This window comes from Primulina tabacum, chromosome 1 (assembly GCF_025594145.1).
Source record: "Primulina tabacum isolate GXHZ01 chromosome 1, ASM2559414v2, whole genome shotgun sequence".
Taxonomy (NCBI): domain Eukaryota; kingdom Viridiplantae; phylum Streptophyta; class Magnoliopsida; order Lamiales; family Gesneriaceae; genus Primulina; species Primulina tabacum.
Genome location: NC_134550.1, coordinates 8,836,504 through 8,849,631, shown reverse-complemented (window position 1 = coordinate 8,849,631; position 13,128 = coordinate 8,836,504). Strand labels below are relative to the sequence as shown.

General features: G+C 29.5%; 1 pseudogene; it reads left to right on the top strand.

Moving 5' to 3' along the window:
* The first annotated feature begins 2,322 nt into the window (after window positions 1-2,322).
* On the top strand, window positions 2,323-13,088 carry LOC142504355 (protein SHORTAGE IN CHIASMATA 1-like; annotated as a pseudogene).
* The last annotated feature ends 40 nt before the right edge of the window (window positions 13,089-13,128 follow it).

Here is a 13,128-nt window from a genome sequence, read left to right as displayed (position 1 = left end):
ATCTTAATATTGAAGAATATTTTCAAATTTAAAAATCAAGTAACATGTAAGGGGCTAATTCAAAACTAAAAGTTGATGCAGCTTGTTTCTTCTAGTTTTACAATTAGGATTGAGCACTTACCACTTTACCAAAAGTTATAGCTGGTAGTAAAGATGCAAGTCAATTTTTTTAAAACTATACAGTAACTCAAGCGTCATGTTTCAATAATTTACCCAACATGGACAATTATAGTACTCGACAATCTTTCTCTTAATAATTACACTCATTGTAATAAATGAGAATTAAACTCTTGGCATTGGCTCTGATACCAAGGACCAAACGTTTACAATTTTATCAAAAGCTATAGATGGTAGTAACGGTGCAACTCAAATATTTTAAACAGTACAGTAGCTCAAGCGTAACATTTCAATTGTTCTACCCAGCATGAATAATTATTGTACTTAACAAATAAGTTTATGCAAATGATCATTTACTTTATCGTACGAATTTATAAAGTATTTGGCTAGAGTATATACTTGATATTCCACATAAGTAGTAGAGGAAAAAATTATTTTCATCTATTTGGTAATTTATATTTTAGAGATAAAGGAAAAAACAAGAATAAAAATGCATAGCATGTTGACAAAAGCTGAAAACTCAAATTGAAAATTGAATTAATACTTGCTTTAATTTAATAAAAAAGAATTATTATAGACCCAACGGTTATCATGTCACTTAAAATCAATACAATAAAACATAAAAATCGACACATTTTAAATTTTCAACGCATTCTATATATATGTTCAATTAGAATTGAGACAATATTTTCTCTATGACTGAAGCATTTATTAAAATTTTACGAAGGATTAATTATTCATTTTACAATATATTCTTACTCGTAATTAAATTATACTATTTTATTTGAATATATTTAATATGCATATCCAACTAAAAATATTGAGAGAATTGTTTATACAAATCAATGAAAAATTCGAAGTACATCAGTTTTTGATTATGAACAACGATCACATTATTATTACATTGCAATGAAAAATAAATTATTATTTTTAGTTTATTATCGTGATCTAAAGATTTTATCCAAAGAAACATCTTTTCGAATGTACGATATTAAATTTAATACTTATATTAAATTAAGCATAGTGTTAATTCTAATATTCGTTTTTTTTATTGTTGTCAATACATTACCTTTCTATTTCAAATGTATTAATCTATTTATTTGTGTATACAAAGTATAATAATTATTTGGTTAAATTGATCGCAGTTAATATTTGGTGAATAGAAAAAATTCTAAAATATATTTAAAGATCGATATAATATGAAATTAAATTTGAAAGCAAAAGAAAAATCAAGAACTATATTGTATGAACTTTCACTTTGTGCAGTGACAAAACTTAAGATGAATGCACTATTTATATCAAGTGAGACACTTATATATATATGAGTTTCATTCAACTTAGCCCATTATAATATTTTATTAGCTCATTTTGTCCTTTATTTTTACTCCAGTAACATTGCAGTGAGGGACACTCAACCAATATGATTCATTCAAACATTAGTTTTTGATTTATTTTACTAAATAGTAGCCTCTACTCTCAGTAACTTCAATATTAGAAGCCGAGATTAGTAATATATAGGTAATATAAATTATTTAGTTTTTATTTTCTATCTTTTATTTAATTGTGTATTTTTTTATGTCCTACATAATTCATGTTTTAGAATTTTATTGAATTTTATAATCATGATTAGAAGTGTTGCATACATTCAATATACATATAAAATTGATGTATTTTAAAATATTAATATTGAAGTGTCAAATAAATGTATTAAATCATTGTTTAAGAACTTTTAGAAAAAAATATAGATCATAACTCAAATTTTAAAGATTAATATGTTAATAAATAATTGTGATGAGTATTTTGAGAAACAAATGGTATTAGTCCAAAAGATTAAATATGATTATTATAAATAATTTTTTTTAATTAATTAGAAAATTTTCAACACGTGTGCTTAATTAATTAGAGATTTTCAATATAGTATGTTGATAATTGTTTTTCGATATGAGTTAGTGAGATAGATTTCCTCATGTTTGAGTCATCTATAAAAAAAAATAATTACTTTTATACCAAAAATATTATTTTTTTTGTTATAAACATAAGCAGTGTTAAATTGTCTCACTAAAAACGAATTATGAGTCAGCCTACAAATTGTGGAAAATTATTTCTATGCACGTTTTTATTGGAATTATACTAATTCGATTATGTTATGTGTGATATTTTTTATTTTTAAAAAAAATAATTTTTTTAGAATGTATTGGAGAATGAATGGCATTTGGTTATGATATTAGAAAAGTAAGATCTAATGTAGTGATTAAATTGTATGTATTTCGGCTTGATGATTGATTTTTTAAAATAAAATTTGTATTTTTAAATTTTAGATTGTGTAATGGTTTCTTAAACTTTAATATATAAGTAATAGAATTTTTATGGGATAAGTGAAAAATTAAATTAAATTTTAAAAAAATGAAATGAAAAAAAAAACAGGAACGAAGTTAGTGTTTTTAAAATTTAATAACATTTTTAGAAAATAATAAATCAAAGTCTTAATTTTTTTGCCAAAAATAAAAACAAACCAATTTTTCAAAAAAAAAAAAAAACTTTTATTTAGCAATTAATAAATATAGAAAGAGAAGTCGTGTTATTGTATAAATTCAGAGTGCGATATCAGCAATTAATGCAACACTGCACGGTATTGTAGGAAAGAAGACCGAAGAGGTTTAGCTTCAGCTGAGACCACACGATATCTTCTCAAATAGGCGCCAAGTCTCGTAAATGAAGACGAAATCTACCCGTTGACAGACAAAGCATCAGACGCCATGCGCACTCGCTTCCTCGCCACCGAGCACTCCGCCGCGGCTGTCCAGCCCCTAGATTCTCTCCGCCTTCCACCCCCCACATTCCTCCTCCAGATATTCCGCCTTTCTCTGCCGAATTCTTACAGTCCTTGAATGATGTTGCAGTTTTCACTGTCTCTAAGAAAATCGACAGGCTTCCTATTGACGATGCTCTTTCCATCTTCCTGTCTGACGTGTTTCCTCACTTCGTCGATGGTGCTGATTATGAGGAACGGGGAATTGCTAGCTCCAAGGAAAATTTCAAGTTTATATTTACTGTGATTTTTGTTTCGGTTTGAAATTGCTTTTTTTCATGATTTTACTGTTTTTTGTGAATATCATTCTCTCAAGAGTTAAGTTCTATGAAAATCAATTGGAAGTTGGTTTGAGGAGTTGTTTTATGCAGGTGGCGGCGGAGCCAGAAATATGACCGTCGGTCTAGAATTTAAAACTCTACAATCTTTTAATATTTTAAATTGATATATTCAGACTAATATCATGTTATTACAAAATTATACAAAATTTACATATAAATTTTTTTAAAAAAATTGGACCCATGCTAAGCTCCTATAAAAGATTATTGGCCTCAAACTTAGTAAAAATTAAGTATTTTAGAGCACCCTAACTTCCACGATTATTCTACATTCCATCAGGGGAAGCCAGATGATTCAGTTTGTTCAATGAACCCAATCCTCTTTAATGAATTTCAGTTCTTTGATTTGGTTACATATAATTTCTATGGGCATCCTCAGATGCAGCAAAGGAGATTGAGGCAGGGACATGATCCATGTTTGGAGAAGCTATGAAATTTAGAAGTTTTAATGAAATGATCGTGTGTCATGAGCTCTTTCAAATCACTGCATGTACCTATGCTCTCAGATTGTAAAATTACTTACTCATTACCTTCATTCATTGAAGACGTGCTATTGACGCAGTTAGATTCAGTCTTCATCAACATATGATGATCTGTATCTGGACTGGCATTTTCTTGGAGAATATGATTGCGAATTTGTTGAACATTCTTCTTTCTGGAAAACGTTGTGGGAAGTAGATACTTACAGCATTGACTCCTCTGTCGATTCTAGTGACAACAGAAAGCTGATATTTAATTATATTCTCTCTGAAATTCATTCCAATGAACAAAGTGCAGAAACCCACAATGACATGCTGAATCTACCTTTTACTGATGTCTCTGTATTCCATAATTCACCTGCTTCTTCTGGTAAATTAGATTCTAATAGCTTGATGAATCCTGGAGATCAAAGAACGATAAGTTGTGTTGAGAAAGTTCCATTGTTTAGGGCATCCATGTCTAATGATCTTGAATTTTTTTTGAATCCTCTCAACTTCAATATGCCAAGGGTGATCATGCCTGAAGACAAATCCACAAATACAAATACTAACTGTCAAGTGCTTTAGTCCAATGATGATTCATTAGCTGCCAAAGCAGCCACTTTGGTCCAGGAGCAGTGGAATGTCAAATTGCATCATGTATGGTTGTTAGATAGAATTTTAATATGTTAGAGTAGATGTCCTGTAAACCAACGGTTAACTAAGTGATTTATTCGACTCAGCTGTAATAAACAATCTTTATTTTAATAAAAATTACATTTTATGATTTGTTATTACTTTAACTGTATACTCATGCAATCAGCATAGATAAAGTCATTGATTATACTTTAATACAAATAAATCGTAATTCGATCTTGATATTTATTTGTAAACAATATATATTCTAAATTCGTTCCTAGTCGATTCAGCCACCTGAAAACAAGGATAAAGACCGCTTGAACTTGAGACTAACATATGTGATGTTGTATATCGTGTTTCATGGTAAGGGCATAGAGATGTCCAATCATGCGATGATCGTAACGAACAACACTCCCTCGGACTTTCCAAGTGGTTATCATTTATCGAGAGGAAAAGTATGTGGTTGTGCTTGTACATGATTAGTCTTTACGACCTATGACAACACTGAGGCTCTACATATTAGAATTGTACTTTGACTCGTTTACCGACTCCGCGAGAGTCACAAGGTTGTGAGGTTGGGTGCAATTTTGAAGTGTGTAAGAGCCAGTGCATTGTAGTCGGGAATTCACCACTCACCTACGGGTGTGGATATCCTATGTGATCTAACGAAATAATAGCGCATGAAATCTCTTGCCAAAATGTGAGATATACATTAGGGAAAGTTCTCTAGTTGTGCATGCAATGACACTATGAATATTTTATGAATGTGTCACATAGCTATCGAATCTAATATGCAACTCTCGATGAACCAATGGTTGCTGATTCGATCGGGATATATGAGATGAAGGGACTGTATTATACGTTAATCATAACCGATTTGTTCTTGCAGGCACTATCAATGATACCTAAGGATCATGGGACAATGCTACTAGACGCTCTTACCATGATTCAATGGTTTTAATCAGAAAATGATTTCTGACATTCTCATGACCAAATGTTGGTGCATGGAATGAGGCAAATTAGGGTAAGTGCGAATAAAGGAAAATGTCCTGAATCACAAAGAGTTGTGAACCCACGGCTAGCTGTATCCCTGAACCATTGAGGATCACACAAGAACTGGATCATTTGTTTATATTGAGATAATAAATTCAAGGAGTTGAATTTACGATATTTAAGAGTTACAGAGAATAAATCAAGGAGTTCAATTTATATAAAATTATGAGATAATAAATTCAAAGAGTTGAATTTATGATAATTGAAATTTGGAGTGAATAAATTCAAGTAGTTGAATTTATAAAATTTAAATTATTAAACTCAAATGTTGAGTTTTAAATATTTATTAATTGTATTGGGAGAATACATAATGGGCTTGTAAGAATATAAGTTCAACATGCAAATTAATTAAGGTTTTTAATGGACTTTGATATATTAATTAATTAAACTAGTTGTACTAGTTCAATTAATTAATTAAACCCATTAATGTTAATTAAGGAACCTAAATCTACAATTAAAGAAACTAGGACAAGGGCTCATGTTTTAAGTAGGAGAAAACAAACCCTAGCCTCCATTCATTTTCCTTGAGCAATTTTCGAAAATCCTCTCCACTTTTCTCTCCAATATTTCGGCCATCACCTGAAAAATTTAGGGTTTGAGACGCCTCTTGGTTTTTGCTCAAAACGTTAAAAGCTCTTCAAAATTGCAATTCAAAATTTCTAGTGCAATTTTGAAGATGAACAAATATTTCAGTCGTGGACCAGATTAAGAGATTCGAAGAAAGAATATTTAGAAGAAAGTTTGTAGAGAATTCAACAAGAGCTATATCCGCTAATATCGGAATAGTTGGTGCTAAGTAAATTAAACCACTAAAGGTAAAATTATAAACTTCCTACATATGTTCTTATCTTTTAAACCATACGAGTGTCCAAAGTTTTGAATGTCAAAATAAAACTTTAAAACTTCCGCTGCATTTTGGACACGAGAAAATCGATTATCCAACATAATAGAAATCTATTAATAGTGTAATTGTAATTGAATAAGTTAGATATAGTTGTTGCAGATATAATGTTTCTGGATATGACATGCTTATGTATGTTTTCTGATGCCAAGCATCAAGAATGATCAATAATTTAATTTTGGAAAAAAATCACTTGAACTTTATATGTATGAAATCATATGATGGAACAATTTGAAGGTTGTGGTTATTTGATTATACCATGATATAATAGGGCTAAGGCAAGAGATAACTGAGAACTGTCATGTCAGGAAGTGCACGTATTGAATTTGTTGAACGCTTTCAGTTTCAGATATTAAGCAGTTTTTTTTTTCTTCTTCTCTTCTCCTCTCCTGATTGAGTAGCAATCCAAATTAATCAATCTTCAAAAGCATCTGATTGCTTGGTTTCCCAAAAGCATGGGTCTCTGAATGATCAATTCAAATATGCATGATTCTCAATGCTTATTCCTTTAACTATGCAAAATTTTGTATGTTTTTTTCGTGATACTTCTGCATACATTCTTTTTTTTTGAAATTGATGTCAAGTCACATATTTTGTTTTAATTGTAAGTTTAATGTTGATAATTTTCTGTGTTACTATGGGAAAATCCTTCAGTTGCTTTTTGCTGATTGGATATTCTTTTGATTACTTTTGCTAATATACCATCTGAAAGTAGATTTTCAACTTTTTCAAGAAATGTAGCTGTATTAAATCATTTTTTATGAGCATTACATTTCGTGGTTTATAGTTGGGACAAGGTTTGCTCATTAGTCCATGCAAAACTTCTGAATAATTCAAACTTTACGGATGAACTTATGGTTGTCGTACCTGTATATCTGTCTCAAGGATCATCTTGTGGCTATTGATTACAGTTTAATTGTTTGATGTCTTCACAATCAACCTCTGAAAATTTTCTTCTATGTATTTAAATGTGTTCAGAAAGGAGATTTAGAGTCCATATCAGCCGAAGAAGAGAGAGAACGAAAATGGAAGAGATGTTAAATACTGTACCAGTGACAACGAAAGATGAAAATCAACCTGTGAAAGCTATATATGAAGATAAATCTTGCACTGTGATCCTGATTCCATCCATGCAACCAGGCTTGGAGTCAAAAACTAATGACTCATGCAAGTCTTTTTGCCCCGATACTGTCATAATTGTGAACACCCAAAACTTCAACGATGAAATGGTATTTCAAGGAGAAGCACACATCAAAAAATTCTTGAAATGTAGAAAGAAGGGGCACAAGTTGTAGAACGCGACATAAGTCTTCCAATAGATATTATCGCAAGTGCTCAAAGTTTGCCTCACTTGGTACGACTGCAAAAATATTGGAAAGAAAGCTTCAGCTCCTAACGAGGCCTTTTTCATGCTTGCCTTATGGTTGAAAGCATTGTAGCAAGTACTTTGACGTCATTGAGTTTTTCTTTTGGTTTCTGCATCCTGGTAACTGTCTTACTTGCAAGTTCTAAGAATGGACCCATTATTCCTTTGTACTTTAACTTTGAGGCAGTGATTCTTCTGTTTATAAATGAAGAGTAATGGAATGTTGAGTCTTTTGCACATCTCTTTGGTGGTGAGATACTGATTCAAAACTTGTCTAAATGTATTTTCAGTCTGTAGTCAAGTTGCTGTGGTGGTTCAGAAAGGTTTTTATTTATGTAATAGGCTATTAAGAAATAGATTACATTGACTTAGGTGCGCCGTAATTACTAGTGAAGAATTTATCAATCTATTAGTTTGCCTAGTTGGCTAGTCAATGGAGTGATTTAACAATCTGAACTCTACTATCTGCGGATTATACTTTTTAATCAAAGCCTGGATGAACCTAATTTTTGGCATTATAATGGTTTTAAGAATTTAAGTAGTCTGACAGTATGTAGTTTTTGTATACTCCACTGCTTGTTAGATGTTGATATTGCCTTCCAGATCTTCGAGGGAGAAGGCAATTTCCTTGGTGGCATAATGGGATCATCAGATGAGCTCTATGCTGCCGCTGCTAGCTTGGGAATTGATGTACAGATCTTCTGCTCATGACTGAAGAAATTATATTATCCTGCATCAACAAAATATCAAAGTTGAACAGGGGCCACTTTCCAAAAATGTCTGAATCAGAAAGTCTAGCAGAATCATTCCTCAGTACATTTCCTTCCACTAGCAAAAAAAGCACGTGCATCTGCACGTGAACCCATATTCTGAATAACTAAAAAATAAATTAATATTCAAAATATTTTTAATCTTTGCATAACGTGATCAAATCCATGAAACAACATTTCGTTAGGAAAAAGATAGATCAAAACAAATTATAAGAATTTGGAATAATGATTTATCAGATTAAGTACTAAATTGAACTAAAATAACAATACAAATACAATGAAGTGAAAGGATTTGAATTGATTAAGCAATATAAGAGTGTAAACAGAATTATATGAATATATTTTAATTAATTAAGCAATATAAGAGTGGAAGAAAATATTTTAGTATATGATATTGATATTTATCTACTCATTACATCAATTAATTGATAAATATTTTCCTAAAATGTAAAAATTACATCTTGAAAATCTAAAATAGTACTTACTTATAATTTGGAATAATTAAGAACATATGACAACAATTTTTCATTTTAAGTTTTATTCTAAGAGTATTAATTTTTATTGTAAATATCGGTAGGGTTGACTTGTATCACATATAAAAATCGTGAGACATTCTCATAAGAGACTTACTCTACACCAACATAACTTCCAATTTAGTTATGTTAACGTTATACTAATAATTATTTGTTGGAACATCTTGCTCTTACTCTTTTTGACTCATTTGTGTCATTTTTTAAAACAATTTTATAATAATTTTATTTATGTACCATTTGACTCTACTTTTTTTCTACATATAATAGATACCGTCATTGATTTTTTTTTTTTTAAGAAAAATAAGCTGAAAAAGTATCAATTGTGATAACATTTGTGAATAAGCTCAAATTTTTATTTTTATTTTTTCAAATTAAGTGTTTATTGATTTTTTTTATTTAATGTGTGCTTACCTTTTTGTCAATATAATTGTCATTATATACTTATATGTAAATAACTCTACAAATACAAATAAAATGTCATGACATTATTGTTATGATTGAGTACTATTTGAATATGTAATTCATAAAAAGAGATTTAATGAGTAAAAAGACACTAAGTTATTTTATACTGTAAAACAATATATGATATAATCCTTATAATAAATATAATTATAATGATCATTTATTAACATTTGTCAAAGTATCAGAATTTTTATATATGATATAATTTAATATACTTATTTAATTATTTTTAAATCAAACTAATTAATTCAATAGATACAAAAATAACATTTTTTATGAAAGTTTATTTCTTTTGTTATATTTCAAATTTTAACGGTGAAAATCATACCAGTAGTTTAAAATCTATATTTAATAATTATTATATGAGTTTATTTGATATTTACCATATAATCTTATTTGAATGTGCATTTCTTTACATATGTTGATTTATTTATTATTTTAAAACTTATTTAACAAGAAATTAATAGTCATCAATGTTAGTTTACGAAAGATCGATATATAGAATTTATTATCCATGATATAGAATTATAAAAATAAAAAGTAAAAAAATTCTTTAGGATGTTAAATTAAATATTATGAGTTATATTTTATTATCAATATTACTATTTCATTTGTTTTAATATTGTTTTTATGAGTTAGTCACAGTGATTTTAAATTGAAAATTATTTGTCTTTAGTATGCTTCGCTTTTGTAGATTATGATTTATATATAGATAAAATCCATAATTTGGTTGATTTTTAGGTTATTATGCTTTATACGTGGTGTTTGAATATATATTTTTTTTTAGCAATTTGTTTCAGTTCATTTTGTTCTATATATTATATTCATTATAATTTATTATATAATATAGAATTAATTTGTTAAATTTTAATTTGGGAAACAATTTTGAAACTAAGTTATATAAGTTCTTATAAATCATTTAATATGATAAGAAATTAAACCCAAATAAATAACAAAATGATTTAAATTGTTTTTTAGAAAATCAATTTTTTTTAATTTTTATAATATAATTGATATTACGTGCAACGCACGTGCATCATGCTAGTAATCTATAAATCTATAAAAGTGTGGATACTTAAAATGCTTTCCAATTGTGAAAGGACGTAATTGCCCTTCACTTTTTTACTTATTTTAATTATCAAGTAACATATGTAGTAATTTCACACTTATTCTATTAATTAATAATTAATACTAATTAACCATATTTTATGGTTATGATTTTGTATTTTTGAATTTTATGGTTATGATTTTGTAATTTTTGAATTTTTTGCATTTAAAAATTAATAGTTTGACAAAATAAATTTAAAATTTTGATTAAATATAATTTTATTTTCAATTCAATTCATTTTATTTAGTTTAAAAATAATACTGATTATTTTAATTTTTTTGTTTCTTCATTTTATTTAGTTTAAAAATAATACTGATTATTTAAATTTTTTTGTTTTTTCATTTATCAATATTAAATTTAGAACGAAAATTATTAAAATAAAAAAAATAATTGATATTAATAGTAAGTAAATTTAATAGTTTTTTTTATTTAAAATTAGCTCAAACATTTAAGAACATAGAAAAGAAAGTCAAAAGCACAAAATAATAACCATAAAATATGGTTAGTTAGTATTAATTATTAATTAATAGAATAAATATGAAATTACCACTTATGTTACCTAATAATGAAAATAAGTAAACATGTGAAGGGTAATAATGTCCGTTCACAATGAGAAAACTTTTCTACTGTTCACACTTTTGTAGGCATATAGATAAATCCTCTTCCAGCTCATGCAAAATTATCTTCAGATACCGTACTTGGCAAGTTTATTGGATTTCAAATGAGAATAAACTTTGTAGTCTTCAAAAATATCAGGTTCCTGAAGAAAGTGTGTCTTTGTTGAGTGCAATAAGCAGATTTGGGGAGCGGGAGGATTCTAAATCTGGATTGACTGACTGATCCTCAGTATCTTCAGTTCTTGACTCAGAAAATGTACAGCTCAAAAGTTCATCCGAGAGGAAGAAATCAAGATATTCTCCCAACCTATATCCTGCTGAAGAGCATTCAAATTGCTTTTTTCATTTGGAATCGCTAAAGCTACTCCCAGATGAACTTAATCATCCCAAATTTTCTGTTTCTTGTAATTCTTGGATGTCTGGAACAGCTGAGATAAATGATGAACCCGGGAACTTCAAGTGGATACAATTAATATGTCTACTAATATGCCAAAACTTTGTGATTTTCCAGTGTCAAAAAGTCTTCCTCCGATGACATAGATTGCGGTCCAGATTGGAGATCAGCTGCAACAGAATTGAATGGATTCAGAGATCGAAGTACCAAGGGAATTGGGAATTCACAGGAAAATTTCAAGGGTGAAGTAATTGGTGTAGAGGGTACTCCAGAATTTGCTGATGATTTACTGTTTGCAAATTTAGGTGGCTTTTCACCTTTTCTACTTGACATGGAGAAAGATTATGCAGCAAGAAATTCTAGGAGTAGTAAATTGTCTTCAAGTGCAAATAATATTGACCTGGCCACAAATCCCATTCATACAGATTCTGCCTTTGATACCTGGATTCCTAGAAAGATGGACAAATTATTAGGGAAGAAACAAAACCACATTTTGATACCATGATTAGTGATAATACTTATATGGCACTCCAAAATGGGCCTTTGAAAGTGAATATGATAGAAGAAACTCCCAAAATTTATGCACACTGCCTTCTCAAGAAAATCGTACGAACACTATTGGTGGCACACTGCTATCCAATGCGCTTCACTCGGTTCAACTGCAGCAGGGATCGCCCTAGACTATTGAATTTCTCAACAGGATAAGTGACAAAAGTAGACAGACCAAACAGTCTCTTTCATGTAATTCATTCCCCCCTTGCTTTGGTTCCTCAGGAGACACATCAAATGATGCTAAACGAAAGAGTCCCTCAATTTTTGAATCATACAAGTATGAAGTAGGTAGCACCTCAAAGAAAAATGGTGAACAAAAGAGACAAAAGAGATCATCACAACCACCCAATTCGATGAAGAACGAGAATAATTCAACCACTCGCCCTCCGTCATGGACACCACTTGATAAGAGGGCAAGACGAGTAGGCAACTGAAAGTCTTACTAGATATTCATGTAATTTTTTACATTGAATCTTGATTTATTTTTCCCCAACTGCAGGTGCTATCTTTTGCAACAAAAGGAAGTGGCGGGCAAAGTAAGCTGGTCTGGAAGGATAATAATTCTCATACTGCAAAAATAAGATTTTAGGCCCAAGTTTTTGTTGTATGGAGTTTGCAGAAGTTATATATGGCTTCAGACTTGTGTACGTGAATATTTATTTTTTTAATATATTTTATCGATAATATTTATATTATTATGTATGTAATATTATTTTATTATATAAAAATATCAGTCTTAATTATGTATGCAGATCTCATGAACTCATGTAGGAGCTCATGGTTGTGATCTAACACCTCATGATTTGAGCTCACGGTACATGTTTATGAATTTGGCACGTGTTTCTTACCACCGGCTAAAGCTTTAATCTGCTCGAAATGATGCTCCTCTTTTTTCTTATTGTGTTATCTTTTTTTGGTATGAAATTGGTTTCCGCTGGTTATCATCTTCTAAATTTCTGGGCAACTAATTCTGTCATTTTTGTACTCTGAGATTCTACATTTCACTTGATC